At 43.5% G+C, this 17,392-nt stretch overlaps 10 pseudogenes; all 10 read right to left on the bottom strand.

Moving 5' to 3' along the window:
* Positions 1 to 1,418: 1,418 nt before the first annotated feature.
* On the bottom strand, positions 1,419 to 1,682 carry LOC130311446 (U2 spliceosomal RNA; annotated as a pseudogene).
* A 1,456-nt stretch (positions 1,683 to 3,138) lies between these two features.
* Positions 3,139 to 3,403, bottom strand: LOC130311421 (U2 spliceosomal RNA; annotated as a pseudogene).
* Positions 3,404 to 4,870: 1,467 nt separating this feature from the next.
* On the bottom strand, positions 4,871 to 5,134 carry LOC130311434 (U2 spliceosomal RNA; annotated as a pseudogene).
* Positions 5,135 to 6,599: 1,465 nt separating this feature from the next.
* Positions 6,600 to 6,863, bottom strand: LOC130311411 (U2 spliceosomal RNA; annotated as a pseudogene).
* A 1,468-nt stretch (positions 6,864 to 8,331) lies between these two features.
* Positions 8,332 to 8,597, bottom strand: LOC130311430 (U2 spliceosomal RNA; annotated as a pseudogene).
* A 1,462-nt stretch (positions 8,598 to 10,059) lies between these two features.
* On the bottom strand, positions 10,060 to 10,325 carry LOC130311432 (U2 spliceosomal RNA; annotated as a pseudogene).
* A 1,470-nt stretch (positions 10,326 to 11,795) lies between these two features.
* Positions 11,796 to 12,060, bottom strand: LOC130311403 (U2 spliceosomal RNA; annotated as a pseudogene).
* A 1,456-nt stretch (positions 12,061 to 13,516) lies between these two features.
* LOC130311426 (U2 spliceosomal RNA) lies at positions 13,517 to 13,783 on the bottom strand (annotated as a pseudogene).
* Positions 13,784 to 15,255: 1,472 nt separating this feature from the next.
* Positions 15,256 to 15,519, bottom strand: LOC130311410 (U2 spliceosomal RNA; annotated as a pseudogene).
* Positions 15,520 to 16,987: 1,468 nt separating this feature from the next.
* LOC130311408 (U2 spliceosomal RNA) lies at positions 16,988 to 17,251 on the bottom strand (annotated as a pseudogene).
* Positions 17,252 to 17,392: the final 141 nt, after the last annotated feature.

Raw genomic sequence — 17,392 nt, 5'->3', positions numbered from 1 at the left:
ATTACTCATAGGAATGGAAGGAAGGCTGGCAGCCAACCAGCCTCCCATACACTCTCTGGGTGGGTGGCAGTCAGCCACCCATACATACATACAGCACAGGCTAAACCCACATCATCACTTAAAAAAAGGACAGGCGACCATTGCACTCTGATGGAGCATTTAGCAATGCAATCCATAGCCTGGCTTTTGCCTGAACCCCCATCACTCCTCCTCTTGCATATAAGACAATATTTCAGATCTGCATATGAAAACAACACGCCTACCTTTGTTGCACATAGCTGCCTGCCTGTCTCTAGTTACCCCACTGGCTGTAGCTGCGTCCCTTCCGACATGGAATAACACCAACTGTAACGATAAACTGAAAATTAACAGTATAAACCTGCATCATTTTGGACTCTGGTATTTGCTGAATCCGGGTGACCTGACAATCGATGGTGGTGCCGCTGGTGATTCTGGCCTTCTTGGAATCTGTTGGGCCTATGTGTTAGCTCACACATCACTTGGGTATCCATGGTAACTACCACAACATGGTCATCTGCAGTTTACATCTAGCCCGTGGCATTGAATGGCATTTTAAAAGTGCTAAGGGTCCTGGTGCAATAATCCTCCCATGAGGATCAGCCTCAACGGCTTTGTAGATTGCACTCATGTCAGCAACTCCATATACATTTTTTTTTCTTCATGCTTCTTTCTTCATCCTTTTTTCTTTCTGTCATTCAGACTTTCATTCATTCGATCTCTCTCACTCACTTGCTTTAACTCATTTGTTCTCACTCACTCACTCACTCACTCACTCAATCACTCACTCACTCATTCACTCTCACTCACTCTCACTCTCTCACTCACTCGCTCACTAAGTCAGTCTCTCTCTCTCTCTCTTTTTCTTTTTATATATATTTTTTTCCGTCTTCTTCTTCTTCTTCTTCAGACCCTGTCATAGCACTAATGCCTTTCCAATACCACCAGCAGATGGAGACACTCCATTGCAACATTGGTTGTGAGCAGCAGTTTCTAAAAACAAATGCCTCATGGCGGATTTCCCATCCATCAATGGATGGTAAATTTTGTTTTTATCATTCACTGACCACAGAAACCAATGCATGGTCAAGCAACAGCAATGACACACCCTTGTGTATAGGCATGAGACCCTCACGTCATTTAACAGGATTCAGCACCACCCACAAGACAGCTACCTGTCATGTCATGTCAAACCTGCACAGGTGTGCTAGATTATTATTATTTAGTTTTATTTTATTTTTTTACACCAATCAGTGTGCAAACATGGTCATTAAAACGCTAAATGAATAGACGTTCATAAACCAGTCAGTGCAACTCATCATTTTGGTCTCCAATTCTCAAACTCAAATTCTCACCCACGGAGGATTAAATGAGAATCTTTCTTGTTTAACACTGGAATGGGGTGGTGCACTGTTCACTACCCAAAGATACTGCCACATCGGGTCAATGCATAGGGCGACAGAAGCAAGCTTCCAAATCAGCTCCCTTTCTCAAAAATCCATTTAATTTATGGTCCCCAGATAGGGAACGTATGTATCAGTATGTGCTCACAAGTCACCCAAGTGCAAGTATTCACACAAAAAAAAACGTGCCTCAGGATGCGATCTGTCGCAAGATCCTTTCTTTTTTAACACTTGATCTAAGCCAAAAGGCCTAGAGGGGATAACCGGGAAAGAGGTGGACCCAACCATGTCCCCTTCATGAGCACTCACATTACTCATAGGAATGGAAGGAAGGCTGGCAGCCAACCAGCCTCCCATACACTCTCTGGGTGGGTGGCAGTCAGCAACCCATACATACATACAGCACAGGCTAAACCCACATCATCACTTAAAAAAAGGACAGGTGACCATTGCACTCTGATGGAGCATTTAGCAATGCAATCCATAGCCTGGCTTTTGCCTGAACCCCCATCACTCCTCCTCTTGCATATAAGACAATATTTCAGATCTGCATATGAAAACAACACGCCTACCTTTGTTGCACATAGCTGCCTGCCTGTCTCTAGTTACCCCACTGGCTGTAGCTGCGTCCCTTCCGACATGGAATAACACCAACTGTAACGATAAACTGAAAATTAACAGTATAAACCTGCATCATTTTGGACTCTGGTATTTGCTGAATCCGGGTGACCTGACAATCGATGGTGGTGCCGCTGGTGATTCTGGCCTTCTTGGAATCTGTTGGGCCTATGTGTTAGCTCACACATCACTTGGGTATCCATGGTAACTTCCACAACATGGTCATCTGCAGTTTACATCTAGCCCGTGGCATTGAATGGCATTTTAAAAGTGCTAAGGGTCCTGGTGCAATAATCCTCCCATGAGGATCAGCCTCAACGGCTTTGTAGATTGCACTCATGTCAGCAACTCCATATACATTTTTTTTTCTTCATGTTTCTTTCTTCATCCTTTTTTCTTTCTGTCATTCAGACTTTCATTCATTCGATCTCTCTCACTCACTTGCTTTAACTCATTTGTTCTCACTCACTCACTCACTCAATCACTCACTCATTCACTCTCACTCACTCTCACTCTCTCACTCACTCGCTCACTAAGTCAGTCTCTCTCTCTCTCTTTTTCTTTTTATATATATTTTTTTCCGTCTTCTTCTTCTTCTTCTTCTTCAAACCCTGTCATAGCACTAATGCCTTTCCAATACCACCAGCAGATGGAGACACTCCATTGCAACATTGGTTGTGAGCAGCAGTTTCTAAAAACAAATGCCTCATGGCGGATTTCCCATTCATCAATGGATGGTAAATTTTGTTTTTATCATTCACTGACCACAGAAACCAATGCATGGTCAAGCAACAGCAATGACACACCCTTGTGTATAGGCATGAGACCCTCACGTCATTTAACAGGATTCAGCACCACCCACAAGACAGCTACCTGTCATGTCATGTCAAACCTGCACAGGTGTGCTAGATTATTATTATTTAGTTTTATTTTATTTTTTTTACACCAATCAGTGTGCAAACATGGTCATTAAAACGCTAAATGAATAGACGTTCATAAACCAGTCAGTGCAACTCATCATTTTGGTCTCCAATTCTCAAACTCAAATTCTCACCCACGGAGGATTAAATGAGAATCTTTCTTGTTTAACACTGGAATGGGGTGGTGCACTGTTCACTACCCGAAGATACTGCCACATCGGGTCAATGCATAGGGCGACAGAAGCAAGCTTCCAAATCAGCTCCCTTTCTCAAAAATCCATTTAATTTATGGTCCCCAGATAGGGAACGTATGTATCAGTATGTGCTCACAAGTCACCCAAGTGCAAGTATTCACACAAAAAAAAAACGTGCCTCAGGATGCGATCTGTCGCAAGATCCTTTCTTTTTTTACACTTGATCTAAGCCAAAAGGCCTAGAGGGGATAACCGGGAAAGGGGTGGACCCAACCATGTCCCCTTCATGAGCACTCACATTACTCATAGGAATGGAAGGAAGGCTGGCAGCCAACCAGCCTCCCATACACTCTCTGGGTGGGTGGCAGTCAGCCACCCATACATACATACAGCACAGGCTAAACCCACATCATCACTTAAAAAAAGGACAGGCGACCATTGCACTCTGATGGAGCATTTAGCAATGCAATCCATAGCCTGGCTTTTGCCTGAACCCCCATCACTCCTCCTCTTGCATATAAGACAATATTTCAGATCTGCATATGAAAACAACACGCCTACCTTTGTTGCACATAGCTGCCTGCCTGTCTCTAGTTACCCCACTGGCTGTAGCTGCGTCCCTTCCAACATGGAATAACACCAACTGTAACGATAAACTGAAAATTAACAGTATAAACCTGCATCATTTTGGACTCTGGTATTTGCTGAATCCGGGTGACCTGACAATCGATGGTGGTGCCGCTGGTGATTCTGGCCTTCTTGGAATCTGTTGGGCCTATGTGTTAGCTCACACATCACTTGGGTATCCATGGTAACTACCACAACATGGTCATCTGCAGTTTACATCTAGCCCGTGGCATTGAATGGCATTTTAAAAGTGCTAAGGGTCCTGGTGCAATAATCCTCCCATGAGGATCAGCCTCAACGGCTTTGTAGATTGCACTCATGTCAGCAACTCCATATACATTTTTTTTTCTTCATGCTTCTTTATTCATCCTTTTTTCTTTCTGTCATTCAGACTTTCATTCATTCGATCTCTCTCACTCACTTGCTTTAACTCATTTGTTCTCACTCACTCACTCACTCACTCACTCAATCACTCACTCACTCATTCACTCTCACTCACTCTCACTCTCTCACTCACTCGCTCACTAAGTCAGTCTCTCTCTCTCTCTTTTTCTTTTTATATATATTTTTTTCCGTCTTCTTCTTCTTCTTCTTCTTCAGACCCTGTCATAGCACTAATGCCTTTCCAATACCACCAGCAGATGGAGACACTCCATTGCAACATTGGTTGTGAGCAGCAGTTTCTAAAAACAAATGCCTCATGGCGGATTTCCCATCCATCAATGGATGGTAAATTTTGTTTTTATCATTCACTGACCACAGAAACCAATGCATGGTCAAGCAACAGCAATGACACACCCTTGTGTATAGGCATGAGACCCTCACGTCATTTAACAGGATTCAGCACCACCCACAAGACAGCTACCTGTCATGTCATGTCAAACCTGCACAGGTGTGCTAGATTATTATTATTTAGTTTTATTTTATTTTTTTACACCAATCAGTGTGCAAACATGGTCATTAAAACGCTAAATGAATAGACGTTCATAAACCAGTCAGTGCAACTCATCATTTTGGTCTCCAATTCTCAAACTCAAATTCTCACCCACGGAGGATTAAATGAGAATCTTTCTTGTTTAACACTGGAATGGGGTGGTGCACTGTTCACTACCCGAAGATACTGCCACATCGGGTCAATGCATAGGGCGACAGAAGCAAGCTTCCAAATCAGCTCCCTTTCTCAAAAATCCATTTAATTTATGGTCCCCAGATAGGGAACGTATGTATCAGTATGTGCTCACAAGTCACCCAAGTGCAAGTATTCACACAAAAAAAAACGTGCCTCAGGATGCGATCTGTCGCAAGATCCTTTCTTTTTTAACACTTGATCTAAGCCAAAAGGCCTAGAGGGGATAACCGGGAAAGGGGTGGACCCAACCATGTCCCCTTCATGAGCACTCACATTACTCATAGGAATGGAAGGAAGGCTGGCAGCCAACCAGCCTCCCATACACTCTCTGGGTGGGTGGCAGTCAGCCACCCATACATACATACAGCACAGGCTAAACCCACATCATCACTTAAAAAAAGGACAGGCGACCATTGCACTCTGATGGAGCATTTAGCAATGCAATCCATAGCCTGGCTTTTGCCTGAACCCCCATCACTCCTCCTCTTGCATATAAGACAATATTTCAGATCTGCATATGAAAACAACACGCCTACCTTTGTTGCACATAGCTGCCTGCCTGTCTCTAGTTACCCCACTGGCTGTAGCTGCGTCCCTTCCGACATGGAATAACACCAACTGTAACGATAAACTGAAAATTAACAGTATAAACCTGCATCATTTTGGACTCTGGTATTTGCTGAATCCGGGTGACCTGACAATCGATGGTGGTGCCGCTGGTGATTCTGGCCTTCTTGGAATCTGTTGGGCCTATGTGTTAGCTCACACATCACTTGGGTATCCATGGTAACTACCACAACATGGTCATCTGCAGTTTACATCTAGCCCGTGGCATTGAATGGCATTTTAAAAGTGCTAAGGGTCCTGGTGCAATAATCCTCCCATGAGGATCAGCCTCAACGGCTTTGTAGATTGCACTCATGTCAGCAACTCCATATACATTTTTTTTTCTTCATGCTTCTTTCTTCATCCTTTTTTCTTTCTGTCATTCAGACTTTCATTCATTCGATCTCTCTCACTCACTTGCTTTAACTCATTTGTTCTCACTCACTCACTCACTCACTCAATCACTCACTCACTCATTCACTCTCACTCACTCTCACTCTCTCACTCACTCGCTCACTAAGTCAGTCTCTCTCTCTCTCTCTCTCTCTTTTTCTTTTTATATATATTTTTTTCCGTCTTCTTCTTCTTCTTCAGACCCTGTCATAGCACTAATGCCTTTCCAATACCACCAGCAGATGGAGACACTCCATTGCAACATTGGTTGTGAGCAGCAGTTTCTAAAAACAAATGCCTCATGGCGGATTTCCCATCCATCAATGGATGGTAAATTTTGTTTTTATCATTCACTGACCACAGAAACCAATGCATGGTCAAGCAACAGCAATGACACACCCTTGTGTATAGGCATGAGACCCTCACGTCATTTAACAGGATTCAGCACCACCCACAAGACAGCTACCTGTCATGTCATGTCAAACCTGCACAGGTGTGCTAGATTATTATTATTTAGTTTTATTTTATTTTTTTACACCAATCAGTGTGCAAACATGGTCATTAAAACGCTAAATGAATAGACGTTCATAAACCAGTCAGTGCAACTCATCATTTTGGTCTCCAAATCTCAAACTCAAATTCTCACCCACGGAGGATTAAATGAGAATCTTTCTTGTTTAACACTGGAATGGGGTGGTGCACTGTTCACTACCCGAAGATACTGCCACATCGGGTCAATGCATAGGGCGACAGAAGCAAGCTTCCAAATCAGCTCCCTTTCTCAAAAATCCATTTAATTTATGGTCCCCAGATAGGGAACGTATGTATCAGTATGTGCTCACAAGTCACCCAAGTGCAAGTATTCACACAAAAAAAAACGTGCCTCAGGATGCGATCTGTCGCAAGATCCTTTCTTTTTTTACACTTGATCTAAGCCAAAAGGCCTAGAGGGGATAACCGGGAAAGGGGTGGACCCAACCATGTCCCCTTCATGAGCACTCACATTACTCATAGGAATGGAAGGAAGGCTGGCAGCCAACCAGCCTCCCATACACTCTCTGGGTGGGTGGCAGTCAGCCACCCATACATACATACAGCACAGGCTAAACCCACATCATCACTTAAAAAAAGGACAGGCGACCATTGCACTCTGATGGAGCATTTAGCAATGCAATCCATAGCCTGGCTTTTGCCTGAACCCCCATCACTCCTCCTCTTGCATATAAGACAATATTTCAGATCTGCATATGAAAACAACACGCCTACCTTTGTTGCACATAGCTGCCTGCCTGTCTCTAGTTACCCCACTGGCTGTAGCTGCGTCCCTTCCGACATGGAATAACACCAACTGTAACGATAAACTGAAAATTAACAGTATAAACCTGCATCATTTTGGACTCTGGTATTTGCTGAATCCGGGTGACCTGACAATCGATGGTGGTGCCGCTGGTGATTCTGGCCTTCTTGGAATCTGTTGGGCCTATGTGTTAGCTCACACATCACTTGGGTATCCATGGTAACTACCACAACATGGTCATCTGCAGTTTACATCTAGCCCGTGGCATTGAATGGCATTTTAAAAGTGCTAAGGGTCCTGGTGCAATAATCCTCCCATGAGGATCAGCCTCAACGGCTTTGTAGATTGCACTCATGTCAGCAACTCCATATACATTTTTTTTTCTTCATGCTTCTTTCTTCATCCTTTTTTCTTTCTGTCATTCAGACTTTCATTCATTCGATCTCTCTCACTCACTTGCTTTAACTCATTTGTTCTCACTCACTCACTCACTCACTCAATCACTCACTCACTCATTCACTCTCACTCACTCTCACTCTCTCACTCACTCGCTCACTAAGTCAGTCTCTCTCTCTCTCTCTTTTTCTTTTTATATATATTTTTTTCCGTCTTCTTCTTCTTCTTCTTCTTCTTCAGACCCTGTCATAGCACTAATGCCTTTCCAATACCACCAGCAGATGGAGACACTCCATTGCAACATTGGTTGTGAGCAGCAGTTTCTAAAAACAAATGCCTCATGGCGGATTTCCCATCCATCAATGGATGGTAAATTTTGTTTTTATCATTCACTGACCACAGAAACCAATGCATGGTCAAGCAACAGCAATGACACACCCTTGTGTATAGGCATGAGACCCTCACGTCATTTAACAGGATTCAGCACCACCCACAAGACAGCTACCTGTCATGTCATGTCAAACCTGCACAGGTGTGCTAGATTATTATTATTTAGTTTTATTTTATTTTTTTACACCAATCAGTGTGCAAACATGGTCATTAAAACGCTAAATGAATAGACGTTCATAAACCAGTCAGTGCAACTCATCATTTTGGTCTCCAATTCTCAAACTCAAATTCTCACCCACGGAGGATTAAATGAGAATCTTTCTTGTTTAACACTGGAATGGGGTGGTGCACTGTTCACTACCCGAAGATACTGCCACATCGGGTCAATGCATAGGGCGACAGAAGCAAGCTTCCAAATCAGCTCCCTTTCTCAAAAATCCATTTAATTTATGGTCCCCAGATAGGGAACGTATGTATCAGTATGTGCTCACAAGTCACCCAAGTGCAAGTATTCACACAAAAAAAAAAACGTGCCTCAGGATGCGATCTGTCGCAAGATCCTTTCTTTTTTTACACTTGATCTAAGCCAAAAGGCCTAGAGGGGATAACCGGGAAAGGGGTGGACCCAACCATGTCCCCTTCATGAGCACTCACATTACTCATAGGAATGGAAGGAAGGCTGGCAGCCAACCAGCCTCCCATACACTCTCTGGGTGGGTGGCAGTCAGCCACCCATACATACATACAGCACAGGCTAAACCCACATCATCACTTAAAAAAAGGACAGGCGACCATTGCACTCTGATGGAGCATTTAGCAATGCAATCCATAGCCTGGCTTTTGCCTGAACCCCCATCACTCCTCCTCTTGCATATAAGACAATATTTCAGATCTGCATATGAAAACAACACGCCTACCTTTGTTGCACATAGCTGCCTGCCTGTCTCTAGTTACCCCACTGGCTGTAGCTGCGTCCCTTCCGACATGGAATAACACCAACTGTAACGATAAACTGAAAATTAACAGTATAAACCTGCATCATTTTGGACTCTGGTATTTGCTGAATCCGGGTGACCTGACAATCGATGGTGGTGCCGCTGGTGATTCTGGCCTTCTTGGAATCTGTTGGGCCTATGTGTTAGCTCACACATCACTTGGGTATCCATGGTAACTACCACAACATGGTCATCTGCAGTTTACATCTAGCCCGTGGCATTGAATGGCATTTTAAAAGTGCTAAGGGTCCTGGTGCAATAATCCTCCCATGAGGATCAGCCTCAACGGCTTTGTAGATTGCACTCATGTCAGCAACTCCATATACATTTTTTTTTCTTCATGCTTCTTTCTTCATCCTTTTTTCTTTCTGTCATTCAGACTTTCATTCATTCGATCTCTCTCACTCACTTGCTTTAACTCATTTGTTCTCACTCACTCACTCACTCAATCACTCACTCACTCATTCACTCTCACTCACTCTCACTCTCTCACTCACTCGCTCACTAAGTCAGTCTCTCTCTCTCTCTCTCTCTTTTTCTTTTTATATATATTTTTTTCCGTCTTCTTCTTCTTCTTCTTCAGACCCTGTCATAGCACTAATGCCTTTCCAATACCACCAGCAGATGGAGACACTCCATTGCAACATTGGTTGAGAGCAGCAGTTTCTAAAAACAAATGCCTCATGGCGGATTTCCCATCCATCAATGGATGGTAAATTTTGTTTTTATCATTCACTGACCACAAAAACCAATGCATGGTCAAGCAACAGCAATGACACACCCTTGTGTATAGGCATGAGACCCTCACGTCATTTAACAGGATTCAGCACCACCCACAAGACAGCTACCTGTCATGTCATGTCAAACCTGCACAGGTGTGCTAGATTATTATTATTTAGTTTTATTTTATTTTTTTACACCAATCAGTGTGCAAACATGGTCATTAAAACGCTAAATGAATAGACGTTCATAAACCAGTCAGTGCAACTCATCATTTTGGTCTCCAATTCTCAAACTCAAATTCTCACCCACGGAGGATTAAATGAGAATCTTTCTTGTTTAACACTGGAATGGGGTGGTGCACTGTTCACTACCCGAAGATACTGCCACATCGGGTCAATGCATAGGGCGACAGAAGCAAGCTTCCAAATCAGCTCCCTTTCTCAAAAATCCATTTAATTTATGGTCCCCAGATAGGGAACGTATGTATCAGTATGTGCTCACAAGTCACCCAAGTGCAAGTATTCACACAAAAAAAAAAACCTGCCTCAGGATGCGATCTGTCGCAAGATCCTTTCTTTTTTTACACTTGATCTAAGCCAAAAGGCCTAGAGGGGATAACCGGGAAAGGGGTGGACCCAACCATGTCCCCTTCATGAGCACTCACATTACTCATAGGAATGGAAGGAAGGCTGGCAGCCAACCAGCCTCCCATACACTCTCTGGGTGGGTGGCAGTCAGCCACCCATACATACATACAGCACAGGCTAAACCCACATCATCACTTAAAAAAAGGACAGGCGACCATTGCACTCTGATGGAGCATTTAGCAATGCAATCCATAGCCTGGCTTTTGCCTGAACCCCCATCACTCCTCCTCTTGCATATAAGACAATATTTCAGATCTGCATATGAAAACAACACGCCTACCTTTGTTGCACATAGCTGCCTGCCTGTCTCTAGTTACCCCACTGGCTGTAGCTGCGTCCCTTCCGACATGGAATAACACCAACTGTAACGATAAACTGAAAATTAACAGTATAAACCTGCATCATTTTGGACTCTGGTATTTGCTGAATCCGGGTGACCTGACAATCGATGGTGGTGCCGCTGGTGATTCTGGCCTTCTTGGAATCTGTTGGGCCTATGTGTTAGCTCACACATCACTTGGGTATCCATGGTAACTACCACAACATGGTCATCTGCAGTTTACATCTAGCCCGTGGCATTGAATGGCATTTTAAAAGTGCTAAGGGTCCTGGTGCAATAATCCTCCCATGAGGATCAGCCTCAACGGCTTTGTAGATTGCACTCATGTCAGCAACTCCATATACATTTTTTTTTCTTCATGCTTCTTTCTTCATCCTTTTTTCTTTCTGTCATTCAGACTTTCATTCATTCGATCTCTCTCACTCACTTGCTTTAACTCATTTGTTCTCACTCACTCACTCACTCACTCAATCACTCACTCACTCATTCACTCTCACTCACTCTCACTCTCTCACTCACTCGCTCACTAAGTCAGTCTCTCTCTCTCTCTCTCTTTTTCTTTTTATATATATTTTTTTCCGTCTTCTTCTTCTTCTTCTTCTTCTTCAGACCCTGTCATAGCACTAATGCCTTTCCAATACCACCAGCAGATGGAGACACTCCATTGCAACATTGGTTGTGAGCAGCAGTTTCTAAAAACAAATGCCTCATGGCGGATTTCCCATCCATCAATGGATGGTAAATTTTGTTTTTATCATTCACTGACCACAGAAACCAATGCATGGTCAAGCAACAGCAATGACACACCCTTATGTATAGGCATGAGACCCTCACGTCATTTAACAGGATTCAGCACCACCCACAAGACAGCTACCTGTCATGTCATGTCAAACCTGCACAGGTGTGCTAGATTATTATTATTTAGTTTTATTTTATTTTTTTACACCAATCAGTGTGCAAACATGGTCATTAAAACGCTAAATGAATAGACGTTCATAAACCAGTCAGTGCAACTCATCATTTTGGTCTCCAATTCTCAAACTCAAATTCTCACCCACGGAGGATTAAATGAGAATCTTTCTTGTTTAACACTGGAATGGGGTGGTGCACTGTTCACTACCCGAAGATACTGCAACATCAGGTCAATGCATAGGGCGACAGAAGCAAGCTTCCAAATCAGCTCCCTTTCTCAAAAATCCATTTAATTTATGGTCCCCAGATAGGGAACGTATGTATCAGTATGTGCTCACAAGTCACCCAAGTGCAAGTATTCACACACAAAAAAACGTGCCTCAGGATGCGATCTGTCGCAAGATCCTTTCTTTTTTTTACACTTGATCTAAGCCAAAAGGCCTAGAGGGGATAACCGGGAAAGGGGTGGACCCAACCATGTCCCCTTCATGAGCACTCACATTACTCATAGGAATGGAAGGAAGGCTGGCAGCCAACCAGCCTCCCATACACTCTCTGGGTGGGTGGCAGTCAGCCACCCATACATACATACAACACAGGCTAAACCCACATCATCACTTAAAAAAAGGACAGGCGACCATTGCACTCTGATGGAGCATTTAGCAATGCAATCCATAGCCTGGCTTTTGCCTGAACCCCCATCACTCCTCCTCTTGCATATAAGACAATATTTCAGATCTGCATATGAAAACAACACGCCTACCTTTGTTGCACATAGCTTCCTGCCTGTCTCTAGTTACCCCACTGGCTGTAGCTGCGTCCCTTCCGACATGGAATAACACCAACTGTAACGATAAACTGAAAATTAACAGTATAAACCTGCATCATTTTGGACTCTGGTATTTGCTGAATCCGGGTGACCTGACAATCGATGGTGGTGCCGCTGGTGATTCTGGCCTTCTTGGAATCTGTTGGGCCTATGTGTTAGCTCACACATCACTTGGGTATCCATGGTAACTACCACAACATGGTCATCTGCAGTTTACATCTAGCCCGTGGCATTGAATGGCATTTTAAAAGTGCTAAGGGTCCTGGTGCAATAATCCTCCCATGAGGATCAGCCTCAACGGCTTTGTAGATTGCACTCATGTCAGCAACTCCATATACATTTTTTTTCTTCATGCTTCTTTCTTCATCCTTTTTTCTTTCTGTCATTCAGACTTTCATTCATTCGATCTCTCTCACTCACTTGCTTTAACTCATTTGTTCTCACTCACTAACTCACTCAATCACTCACTCACTCATTCACTCTCACTCACTCTCACTCTCTCACTCACTCGCTCACTAAGTCAGTCTCTCTCTCTCTCTCTCTTTTTCTTTTTATATATATTTTTTTCCGTCTTCTTCTTCTTCTTCAGACCCTGTCATAGCACTAATGCCTTTCCAATACCACCAGCAGATGGAGACACTCCATTGCAACATTGGTTGTGAGCAGCAGTTTCTAAAAACAAATGCCTCATGGCGGATTTCCCATCCATCAATGGATGGTAAATTTTGTTTTTATCATTCACTGACCACAGAAACCAATGCATGGTCAAGCAACAGCAATGACACACCCTTGTGTATAGGCATGAGACCCTCACGTCATTTAACAGGATTCAGCACCACCCACAAGACAGCTACCTGTCATGTCATGTCAAACCTGCACAGGTGTGCTAGATTATTATTATTTAGTTTTATTTTATTTTTTTACACCAATCAGTGTGCAAACATGGTCATTAAAACGCTAAATGAATAGACGTTCATAAACCAGTCAGTGCAACTCATCATTTTGGTCTCCAATTCTCAAACTCAAATTCTCACCCACGGAGGATTAAATGAGAATCTTTCTTGTTTAACACTGGAATGGGGTGGTGCACTGTTCACTACCCGAAGATACTGCCACATCGGGTCAATGCATAGGGCGACAGAAGCAAGCTTCCAAATCAGCTCCCTTTCTCAAAAATCCATTTAATTTATGGTCCCCAAATAGGGAACGTATGTATCAGTATGTGCTCACAAGTCACCCAAGTGCAAGTATTCACACAAAAAAAAAAACGTGCCTCAGGATGCGATCTGTCGCAAGATCCTTTCTTTTTTTTACACTTGATCTAAGCCAAAAGGCCTAGAGGGGATAACCGGGAAAGGGGTGGACCCAACCATGTCCCCTTCATGAGCACTCACATTACTCATAGGAATGGAAGGAAGGCTGGCAGCCAACCAGCCTCCCATACACTTTCTGGGTGGGTGGCAGTCAGCCACCCATACATACATACAGCACAGGCTAAACCCACATCATCACTTAAAAAAAGGACAGGCGACCATTGCACTCTGATGGAGCATTTAGCAATGCAATCCATAGCCTGGCTTTTGCCTGAACCCCCATCACTCCTCCTCTTGCATATAAGACAATATTTCAGATCTGCATATGAAAACAACACGCCTACCTTTGTTGCACATAGCTGCCTGCCTGTCTCTAGTTACCCCACTGGCTGTAGCTGCGTCCCTTCCGACATGGAATAACACCAACTGTAACAATAAACTGAAAATTAACAGTATAAACCTGCATCATTTTGGACTCTGGTATTTGCTGAATCCGGGTGACCTGACAATCGATGGTGGTGCCGCTGGTGATTCTGGCCTTCTTGGAATCTGTTGGGCCTATGTGTTAGCTCACACATCACTTGGGTATCCATGGTAACTACCACAACATGGTCATCTGCAGTTTACATCTAGCCCGTGGCATTGAATGGCATTTTAAAAGTGCTAAGGGTCCTGGTGCAATAATCCTCCCATGAGGATCAGCCTCAACGGCTTTGTAGATTGCACTCATGTCAGCAACTCCATATACATTTTTTTTTCTTCATGCTTCTTTCTTCATCCTTTTTTCTTTCTGTCATTCAGACTTTCATTCATTCGATCTCTCTCACTCACTTGCTTTAACTCATTTGTTCTCACTCACTCACTCACTCACTCAATCACTCACTCACTCATTCACTCTCACTCACTCTCACTCTCTCACTCACTCGCTCACTAAGTCAGTCTCTCTCTCTCTCTCTCTCTTTTTCTTTTTATATATATTTTTTTCCGTCTTCTTCTTCTTCTTCTTCTTCTTCAGACCCTGTCATAGCACTAATGCCTTTCCAATACCACCAGCAGATGGAGACACTCCATTGCAACATTGGTTGTGAGCAGCAGTTTCTAAAAACAAATGCCTCATGGCGGATTTCCCATCCATCAATGGATGGTAAATTTTGTTTTTATCATTCACTGACCACAGAAACCAATGCATGGTCAAGCGACAGCAATGACACACCCTTGTGTATAGGCATGAGACCCTCACGTCATTTAACAGGATTCAGCACCACCCACAAGACAGCTACCTGTCATGTCATGTCAAACCTGCACAGGTGTGCTAGATTATTATTATTTAGTTTTATTTTATTTTTTTACACCAATCAGTGTGCAAACATGGTCATTAAAACGCTAAATGAATAGACGTTCATAAACCAGTCAGTGCAACTCATCATTTTGGTCTCCAATTCTCAAACTCAAATTCTCACCCACGGAGGATTAAATGAGAATCTTTCTTGTTTAACACTGGAATGGGGTGGTGCACTGTTCACTACCCGAAGATACTGCCACATCGGGTCAATGCATAGGGCGACAGAAGCAAGCTTCCAAATCAGCTCCCTTTCTCAAAAATCCATTTAATTTATGGTCCCCAGATAGGGAACGTATGTATCAGTATGTGCTCACAAGTCACCCAAGTGCAAGTATTCACACAAAAAAAAACGTGCCTCAGGATGCGATCTGTCGCAAGATCCTTTCTTTTTTTACACTTGATCTAAGCCAAAAGGCCTAGAGGGGATAACCGGGAAAGGGGTGGACCCAACCATGTCCCCTTCATGAGCACTCACATTACTCATAGGAATGGAAGGAAGGCTGGCAGCCAACCAGCCTCCCATACACTCTCTGGGTGGGTGGCAGTCAGCCACCCATACATACATACAGCACAGGCTAAACCCACATCATCACTTAAAAAAAGGACAGGCGACCATTGCACTCTGATGGAGCATTTAGCAATGCAATCCATAGCCTGGCTTTTGCCTGAACCCCCATCACTCCTCCTCTTGCATATAAGACAATATTTCAGATCTGCATATGAAAACAACACGCCTACCTTTGTTGCACATAGCTGCCTGCCTGTCTCTAGTTACCCCACTGGCTGTAGCTGCGTCCCTTCCGACATGGAATAACACCAACTGTAACAATAAACTGAAAATTAACAGTATAAACCTGCATCATTTTGGACTCTGGTATTTGCTGAATCCGGGTGACCTGACAATCGATGGTGGTGCCGCTGGTGATTCTGGCCTTCTTGGAATCTGTTGGGCCTATGTGTTAGCTCACACATCACTTGGGTATCCATGGTAACTACCACAACATGGTCATCTGCAGTTTACATCTAGCCCGTGGCATTGAATGGCATTTTAAAAGTGCTAAGGGTCCTGGTGCAATAATCCTCCCATGAGGATCAGCCTCAACGGCTTTGTAGATTGCACTCATGTCAGCAACTCCATATACATTTTTTTTTCTTCATGCTTCTTTCTTCATCCTTTTTTCTTTCTGTCATTCAGACTTTCATTCATTCGATCTCTCTCACTCACTTGCTTTAACTCATTTGTTCTCACTCACTCACTCACTCACTCAATCACTCACTCACTCATTCACTCTCACTCACTCTCACTCTCTCACTCACTCGCTCACTAAGTCAGTCTCTCTCTCTCTCTCTCTCTCTTTTTCTTTTTATATATATTTTTTTCCGTCTTCTTCTTCTTCTTCTTCAGACCCTGTCATAGCACTAATGCCTTTCCAATACCACCAGCAGATGGAGACACTCCATTGCAACATTGGTTGTGAGCAGCAGTTTCTAAAAACAAATGCCTCATGGCGGATTTCCCATCCATCAATGGATGGTAAATTTTGTTTTTATCATTCACTGACCACAGAAACCAATGCATGGTCAAGCGACAGCAATGACACACCCTTGTGTATAGGCATGAGACCCTCACGTCATTTAACAGGATTCAGCACCACCCACAAGACAGCTACCTGTCATGTCATGTCAAACCTGCACAGGTGTGCTAGATTATTATTATTTAGTTTTATTTTATTTTTTTACACCAATCAGTGTGCAAACATGGTCATTAAAACGCTAAATGAATAGACGTTCATAAACCAGTCAGTGCAACTCATCATTTTGGTCTCCAATTCTCAAACTCAAATTCTCACCCACGGAGGATTAAATGAGAATCTTTCTTGTTTAACACTGGAATGGGGTGGTGCACTGTTCACTACCCGAAGATACTGCCACATCGGGTCAATGCATAGGGCGACAGAAGCAAGCTTCCAAATCAGCTCCCTTTCTCAAAAATCCATTTAATTTATGGTCCCCAGATAGGGAACGTATGTATCAGTATGTGCTCACAAGTCACCCAAGTGCAAGTATTCACACAAAAAAAAACGTGCCTCAGGATGCGATCTGTCGCAAGATCCTTTCTTTTTTTACACTTGATCTAAGCCAAAAGGCCTAGAGGGGATAACCGGGAAAGGGGTGGACCCAACCATGTCCCCTTCATGAGCACTCACATTACTCATAGGAATGGAAGGAAGGCTGGCAGCCAACCAGCCTCCCATACACTCTCTGGGTGGGTGGCAGTCAGCCACCCATACATACATACA

The sequence above is a fragment of the Hyla sarda genome, unplaced genomic scaffold (genome assembly GCF_029499605.1).
Source record: "Hyla sarda isolate aHylSar1 unplaced genomic scaffold, aHylSar1.hap1 scaffold_1634, whole genome shotgun sequence".
NCBI lineage: Eukaryota > Metazoa > Chordata > Amphibia > Anura > Hylidae > Hyla > Hyla sarda.
This window is presented reverse-complemented; position numbering and strand designations above follow the sequence as displayed.